At 47.6% G+C, this 8,157-nt stretch overlaps 1 long non-coding RNA gene across 2 annotated transcripts; it reads left to right on the plus strand.

Annotated features, from left to right (window-relative positions):
* The first annotated feature begins 2,585 nt into the window (after nucleotides 1-2,585).
* Nucleotides 2,586-6,914, plus strand: LOC122889405. Of its 2 annotated transcripts, none has more exons than XR_006380897.1 (3): nucleotides 2,586-2,646; nucleotides 4,543-4,631; nucleotides 6,741-6,914. It is a non-coding gene; the product is annotated as an uncharacterized LOC122889405 (long non-coding RNA). The 2 variants fall into 2 exon arrangements; XR_006380896.1 differs by lacking the exon at nucleotides 6,741-6,914 and adding an exon at nucleotides 4,831-4,896.
* The last annotated feature ends 1,243 nt before the right edge of the window (nucleotides 6,915-8,157 follow it).

Here is an 8,157-nt window from a genome sequence, read left to right on the forward strand (position 1 = left end):
TGACTTCCAGAACAAAGATTATTTCTCTGTCACATCACAATCCTGATGTAAACTGTGCTGGTCAGTGAAGGAGCTCTGTTTCTTTACAATCACTTGAGAACCCTGGTTCTTTCCATGTTGTTGCTCTGCCTACTCCAGATCTTGTCAAACTGAATCCTCTGCCACATCTGGATTTTAGACAGCAGGCGGAAGGAAGCCAGGAGGAGAGGGCATACCCATGGACTTAAGGCTCAAGTCGAAAAGTGGAACCATGATCTCTGTTCACGTTTTAACTTGCAACAATTTCATCACATGGTCACAGAACCCCTGGCCACTGGGGAGGCTGGGGATGGAGTCTAGTGGGCCAGCCACGCACCCAGAGAAAAGGGGAGTGAGACCTCCATGCAAATCCAGTTTTTTCAATTACTGATGGTGTCTGGAGGCCGGTTATGGAAACTCCTTCTAGCTCTTCCAGCTCCTTCATTGAACTGGCTCTGGATCGTCAGTCGCTCTTTCATTCCACAGGTATTTCTTGAGCACCTACTACAGGCCAGACTCTGTTCTAGATCCAGGGGACGCCACTTTGAACAAGACTGACCACACCCCCTTCCACTCTGAAGCCCATTCACTCTAAGGCTAATCAGGAGCCTTCCAAGGACTTTTTCTTTTCATTCCAATCAATATTCATTTTCATGTTCTTCTTTTTTTTTTTTTTTAATTGTTTTTTGGAACGAGGAGCTCAGATTTATAGGCTCTCCAGGCCTCACAAAATTTGGATCTGCCTCTGCTGCTCTCGTGGAGCTAACAGCTTAGCCGGAAGAAAGAAAGTCAACAGTGAACAAATGAACATATACAACAGCAGAGGCGGATGGGTGTTGTACAACCACAGTCGGGGGAGGGGAGAGAGCCCTGCTATATTCAGTCAGTGAGCCCCGACAGCCTTTCTGGAGTCAGGTGAGCAGCCATTGAAGGAGGGGAGCTGTTCCTACTTTTTACTAAAGACGAGCGTCATTCACAGATCCCGGTGTGTGCTGCTGATTGTTTTTCAGAATTTATTTCTGCTAGTGGAGTTAACGAGTCAGAAGGACAAATGTTCTTCAGGTTCTTAAAATCATGGGCTAAAACCTCTCCTTTTAGTGAGACTTCTCATTAGGATTCTAAAAGACACAGCAGGGGACATCTGGGTGGCTCAGTGGGTTAAGCCTCTGCTTTTGGCTCAGGTCATGATCCCAGGGTCCTGGCATCGAGTCCCACATCGGGCTTCCTGCTCAGCGGGGAGCCTGCTTCTCCCTCTGCCTGCTGCTCCCCCTGCCTGTGCTCATGCACTCTCTCTCTCTCTGACAAATGAATAAAATTTTAAAAGAAACAACAACGATAAAGACCTAGATTTTGAGACATTTTAAATAACATCTTCTCAGAGCTTAGATTTGCTCTAAACATTTAAGGATGACCTCTATCCGTATGCCTGGGCTTCTCCACGTCTGAGGTCCTAACTAGGCTTTATTCACCTGCCACATGAAACACCGACACGCAATTCCTTATTCTAGAATTATGTCTGAAGTCCTAGAATTTTAGGGTGAGAAGGCGGCTGGGTGTTGACGAGTCGGTGCTGACTCGCCCTAAGTCTCAGAGTGAGTTAATAATGGTCAAGCTAAGCTAGAGCCTCCATCTCTCAATCCCTCTGTCCGTGATCAAAGCCAATGACAGGTGAAAGGTGCCTGCAGTGCTTTGTGACAACAGACCTTAAGGCAGAAATTTCTAAATAAACACTCCTGGGTATGACCTGCCAGATGTACCTGCTTCGTAGGCGGTGAGGAGCATGATCTGGGATAACAAATGTCAAGTCCATAACCCAGGGCTGGAACAGAGACATTTCAGCATTAGCAGTGGATACACGACTTTGGTGGCAGAGCCCGGAGAATGTCCCGAGGCCAGATGTGGGCCCCGTGGGAAAGGGAGCAGGTGTGGGGCAGTGTGGGGTGGTCTCGGGGCTTGTAGGCATGAACAGAAGACCTCAGCAATAAGGGATTGGCCGTCATACCCCCGGAATCCCAGGAGCTGGGGAAGGAGTCACATGAGACCACCCAGAGGGAGAGAGCCCTTCAGCCTGGGTCAAGAGAACCACGGGAGACGGGGGGCCCAGCTGGAGGCCGCTGCAGAGTCTGTGACAGAGCCCACTTTAATCATCTGCCAGGCCACCCCACAGAGGCCAGCTGCCGGCCCAGAGGGCTTAGGCCACCCAGCCACGTGAGAACTATCTTATTCCCTTACCTCTCCCCTTTCTGGGCTTCATTCCAAGCATGGAGGGAAACAGCAGCTAGCCAGGGGGAGGAGGTAAGTAGAGGGAGAGGCGAGGAAAAGGACCGTTCCCCCTTTCCCAGGGCAGACTTCCAGGATGAGGCAGGTCTGAGCCAAGGGAGAAGAAAAGATTTCAGGCTGAATCAGTTTCAGGGGTTTAACTATTACCTGGGACTTGGAATGTTAAGGTCTGAAGTGAGGCTGGGGGTTTTGGGGTTTTTTGTTTGTTTGTTTTTTTATTTTTTGCTTTTTTGTTTGTTTGTTTTGCAACTCAAAGGTTTTTTGTACTGTCTGAATAGGACAGTGAGTTCATCGGCTTGCCCAAGTCAGCGTGGGAGGAAGAGAGATTCTGCAGCCTTCGAATAAAATGTAAGGAGACCTGGGGGTGCGGCACAAAATGTGGATCAGCCTCCTGCTGCTCGCAGGGACAGAGCGATGATAGACAGATGGGGAGAGAGAGAGTTGCATTTTGTTCACAAGCCCTGCTCCGTGATTTTCCAGTGAGCCAGATATATACGAATTTGATAGTCATTCTGGCTGTGTCGCACACGTGTAATGTTATTTCCTAAATCATCACTTTCTGCTAACAAGACCCACTTTTATTCCACTCTAACTCACTCCTGAGTTAAAAGTAATTTTTGGACCTCCTTTTAAACTTCCTCTTCCTGATTGCACACGTGAGAGTTTTATCTTCTGCAAGCCTTTCCTTTACCAAAGCCTTGGGGAGGTATCCTGAATGCGCTGATTGGACTCTGAACACCGCATGATCTCGAAATCACAGCCACCGACCCCTGATGTCTCCAAGCCACAATGAACCACACGGTGTTTTCATGTTCCTTAAGGCCTTCCCCATCACTCGCCACTGATAGACTCCCTATGGTCCATTCATTCATTCATCCATCATTTATTGGCTTGGGTACCCCCTTTGTACCAATCACCCTGTGGGCTGCCAGAAGTACAAACGTGATAGCTAAGAACACACACTCGCTGACCCCAAGGCACGTGCCTTCTACCATTTCATGATTCAGTGGATACTAAGTTATCGTGAAAACAGGCCAGAAGGACAATACCGGCGTGATCTACCAGGTGCAGTGCGAGCACAGGAGGGAGTCATGAACTCTGCTTGGCAAAGGGTCAGATCAGTTTCACAGATGAGAAGACCTTGGGCTGAAAGGATCAGTTAAGACTTTGCCAGGCAGCCAAAGTGGGGAGGGCAGAGGCACTGCATGAGTCAGATCGCCTAAGTTACGCCACAGTCACAAAATGACCCTGAAGTCTTAGGAGCTAAATATAACTAAGATTCATTTTCCACTGGGATCATCGGTCCAAGGCAGGTCAGCTGCTTAGGGGGTGGGTAGGAGGAGCAGCAGGCAAGGCTATACAGTACCCTGAGGACTGAAGTTAGCGGTGTCCATACACTCTTAGAGTGGGACCACCCAGAACATGGAGCTAGCACATTGACACTGAAGGACACAAAAAGCTGGCAGGTAACCCAGGGAAGATAAATTCCTCAGCGCAGAGGTGATCTGTAGAATTTCCACTCCCACTGCATTGGCAAGAACTAATCCCATCGCCCAGGAGACGGTGAAATGTACAGGACCGCGTGGCTATTCCATGAACATAGTTAACGTCTCTGCTACAAGCACAAAGGCGTGAAGCCATTTCCTAGGCTTAGGAAACTGAAGGGTTCAAAGTTATCAGAGAAGTGGGTGTAGAGAGGCAGTAGCAGAAGGTAAGAAAGGTAAGGAGAAGATGGTGAACTCTTGTGCACCGCGCACGGGAGTCTGGGCCACTGTATGTCCAAAGCAAAGCTTTTGAAGAGTTTTAAACATAGTATTGTGATCATATTTGTGGGATTTTAAAAAAGATTTTATTTATCTATTTGAGATAGAAAGAGAGAGAGAGAGAGAGAACGAGCAGGGTTCCCAGCTGAGCAGGGAACCTGACATGGGGCTCCATCCCAGGACCGAGGATCATGACCTGAGGGCAAAGGCAGCCGCTTAACTGCTTGAGCCACCCAGGCCCCCATACTGTGTTTTAAATGCATTCCTCATGCAGCAGCACAGGGGATGACTTAAAAAGGGATTGAAATAGAAGATGCAAAGAATGGTTTGGTTCCTACAGTTGTCCAGGTTAAAGGTGATGGAGGAACTAGGGTCCTTGGGGATGAATATGAGAACGGTGAAAGAGACAGTCAGTAGAACTTGATGACTAATTAGCTATGGAAGAAAGAGAAAAATAGGTTGACTTTCTCTTCTTCTCTAGATCCCACTGAGTGGCAGCGATTACGATGGTGAATACAGGAGGATACTGAGCTTGGGGAAAAGACACGGAGGGCAATTTGGGACCTGAGCGTGAGTTACCCAATGTGCTGGTTATGAGTTGAACTGTATCCCTCAAAATGAAATGTTCAAGTTAAACCCCCCAAGAGCTCAGAACATGACCTTATTTAGAAATAAGGTAGCTGCAGATCTAATTAGTTAAGATTAGGATGAGGTCCTCTGGAGTAGAGTGGACCCTTACTCTAACGTGACTGGTGTCCTTATAAGACAGACCCGTGACAACGGAGGCAGAGACTGGAGTGACACACTTACAAGGCAAGAAACACCAAACATCAGACTCTCGAGGGGATAAGGAAGGATTCTCCTCTGCCTGTTTCAGAAGGAGCATTGCCCTGCCAACACCTTGTTTTTTACTTCTGGCCTCCAGAACTGTGAGAAAATAAACTTCTGTTGTCTTAAGCAATTCGTGGGACTCAGTTATGGCGGCCCTAAGAAACGGACACAGGCATCTAGGCGGGGCTGCCCCGCTGAACGTACGGTGAGGTCAGACCAGTTTTCTAGAGGCCCAGGAGGGATCCATAAGGAGCAGAGAGCAGGCTGGGGCACGTGCTGCCAGAGCTTTATCTTGCCCAGGCTAGAGGGGAGGAAAGGGGAAGGGACAGGGAACATCGTAACAAAGATAACACTTAAAGAGGGCTTTGGAGAGTAAGCTGGGGTCTTTTCCTGTCCTAGCTGATGGCAAACTGCTGGGAGCCAAGACTCCATACCTGGCAAGTAAGCATCTGACAACATTCACTGGGCACCTTTGTGCTGGGCTCTGTGTTAGGCACTGAGGATATGATGGAGAGCAAGCAGGCACAGTCCCGACCGAGTCTCAGGCAATTCTAATACCCTGGGGACACAGACTAATGCCACTCAATATCAGACAACCCCCCAGAAACGTATACAGGCACTCACCCTGGTAAGTGGTACAAAGGGACATTACCGAGTGTTAAGAGAACCTATTGCAAGGAAGTTGTTCAAGCCTGGAGGCTCTGAAGGGCTTTTTGAGGAAGTGAGGTTTGAGCAGAGATCTGAAGTAGAAGAGTTAATTTTAGGGGAAGAGGGAAAGGGAGGGGATAGTCCAGGAGAAGGCTCTGGAGCAGGAGGGGAGGCTCATGCAGATTTGAGGATCTGAAAGACAGCCAGGGTCACTGCAGCTCAGAGAGGAAGAGGAACTGACCCTGGGAGCAGGCAGTAGCCATGGTCTGCAGGGCCTCCGGTGGTTTAGTCGTCATCTGAGAGTGATGGATAGAAGGGGGAAAGCCAGTCAATGGCTTTCAGCAGGGATCCAGAGGGGCAAGATTAAAATTGTATTTTTTATTTTTTTTTAAAGATTTATTTGAGTGAGAGAGAGCATATGCAGGAGTGAGGGAGGGGCAGAGGGAAAGAATCAAGCAGATTCCCAAGGAGCTCAAAGCCCAACCCAAGGCATGACCTGAGGCTCCATCTCCCAACCCTGAGATCATGACCTGAGCTGAGATCAAGAGTCGGATCCTTCACCAACTGAGCCACCGAAATGCCCACTTTAAAAAAAAAAAAAAATTAAAGATTTATTTATTTTAGAGAGAGAAAGTGAGAGCGAGCATGAGTGAGAGAGGCAGAGAGAGAGGGAGAGAACCTCAAGCTGTCCTCATGATGATCACAGAACCTGACAAATCTCATGACTATGAGATGACCACCGTTGAGACCATGACCTGAGCCAAAACCAAGAGCCCAATGCTTAACTGTGCCACTCAGGAGCCCCCCCCCACCTTCCTTTATTTTAAAGATCGCTTTGATGAGAATGGCTGGAGAAAGTCAAAAACGCCTGGCTCAGTCAGTAGAGCAAGCAACTCTTGATCTCGGGGTCGTGAGTTCGAGCCCCATGTTGGGTGTAGAGCTTACTTAAACATGAACTAATTGATAAACTTAAAATTTTTCTTAAATATTAAAGAAAAAAAGGAACGGAAGCAAACAGAACTACTAAAACTATCGCACTGTTCCAGCTAAGAGAGCATGTTGGCTTGAACGAGGTGGTAGCAGTGGAAATGGAAGATTTAAGAAGGACTTCTCTAGGCACTCATTGAAAGGAAAAAGGAATTCATGAATGAAATTAACTTTCTGAATCTGCCGCTATTCCATGCTCTTCTCTGTCTTCAGGTTATAAAACACTGTCTCTCTGAGGAGTGACATTGATGCCTGAGTACAAAGCATCTTGACATCTGATAATAAAGACTTAATCTTTGAAGAAGAAGAAGTTCAACATTATGCAGAGGAGACAATGATACTCTTTCTAGTTGGGGAAGGGAGGCCCATCGAAGAGAGAGCAAGAGGTTTGACCCCTGGAGGCTTCCACAGGTCAGAGAGGTCCCAAGACAAGGCTCTATCTGAAGGACCTTCAGCACCTGCCAGCCCCAAGCTTTCTCTGACCTCGTATCAAGGAGCTTGACTCATGGGCGCCATGTACAGAAGGAACATTCTGTATAGTAGAGCTCTCCCAAGGCGCCCTGCAAGATGCTGGTATCACCCAGGAAGGGCTGAAGCTCCTGTAGGGAGAGTTTCCTCCTCTGTTGGCCTATGCTTTAGACACGGGGGTGAGCATAAAGTCCAGACAGTGACCTTTGCTTTATGTAGGAGGGTGTGCTTCTTCCCAGGGGCTTGGCATGCAGCTGACGCTCTCCTCAGCGTCAGATTTCTAGCTCCCAAAGAAGGCAAAGCTGTAGTCCCAGGTGCCAAGAATCTTGGCCCACACTTGCAACTTGGGATGTGTGAAGTTCAAATTGTTCGCTCAGTTGGGGACCTGATTAGATGTAAGATGGTGCACTGGTGCGTCTTGAGTTCCTTTTCCTTCTCCATCATGCCAAGGAAGGATGGAGTTCAGAGGAATGAAAGGCGCCAGCCATCTTGGAATAGCTGGTAGTGTCTCCCAGCTGACAGGATCTGAAGACTATTGGGGAGGAATTACTTTGACTCTTACCTTCTACTCTTGTTCAAGAAATGCTGGAATTGAATCTGTGGGGGAAAAAAATGGACTCTTCACTAGAGAGAACAAACTGGTGGTTACCAGAGGGGAGGTGGGAGAAGGGAGGGACGAAATAGGTGAGAGGGATTAAAGAATACACTTAACATATTGAGCACTGAGAAAGGTGTAAAACTGTTTTTTTGTGTTTTTTTAAGATTTTATTTGTTTATTTGACAGCAATCACAAATAGGCAGAGAGGCAAGCAGAGAGAGAGAGGATGAAGCAGACTCCTGCTGAGCAGAGAGCCTGATGTGGGCATCGATCCCAGCACCCTGGGATCATGACCTGAGCTGAAGGCAGAGGCTTAACCCACGGAGCCACCCAGGTACCCCTAGAACTATTGAGTTAATATCATACACCTGAAATGAATGTAACACTGTATGTCAATTATACTTGAATAAAAAAATAATCAAATCAATCAATAATACATTTTCATCCTAATTAACCATGCAAGAGCTACTAATGAAGAGATACAAATGATTCAACATTACTTAATAATGACATCATATTCACATGTATGCCCCAATTCCAATGACTCCGAGCTCCCCTTGCCAA

This window comes from Neovison vison, chromosome 11, assembly GCF_020171115.1.
Source record: "Neovison vison isolate M4711 chromosome 11, ASM_NN_V1, whole genome shotgun sequence".
Classification (NCBI taxonomy): domain Eukaryota; kingdom Metazoa; phylum Chordata; class Mammalia; order Carnivora; family Mustelidae; genus Neogale; species Neogale vison.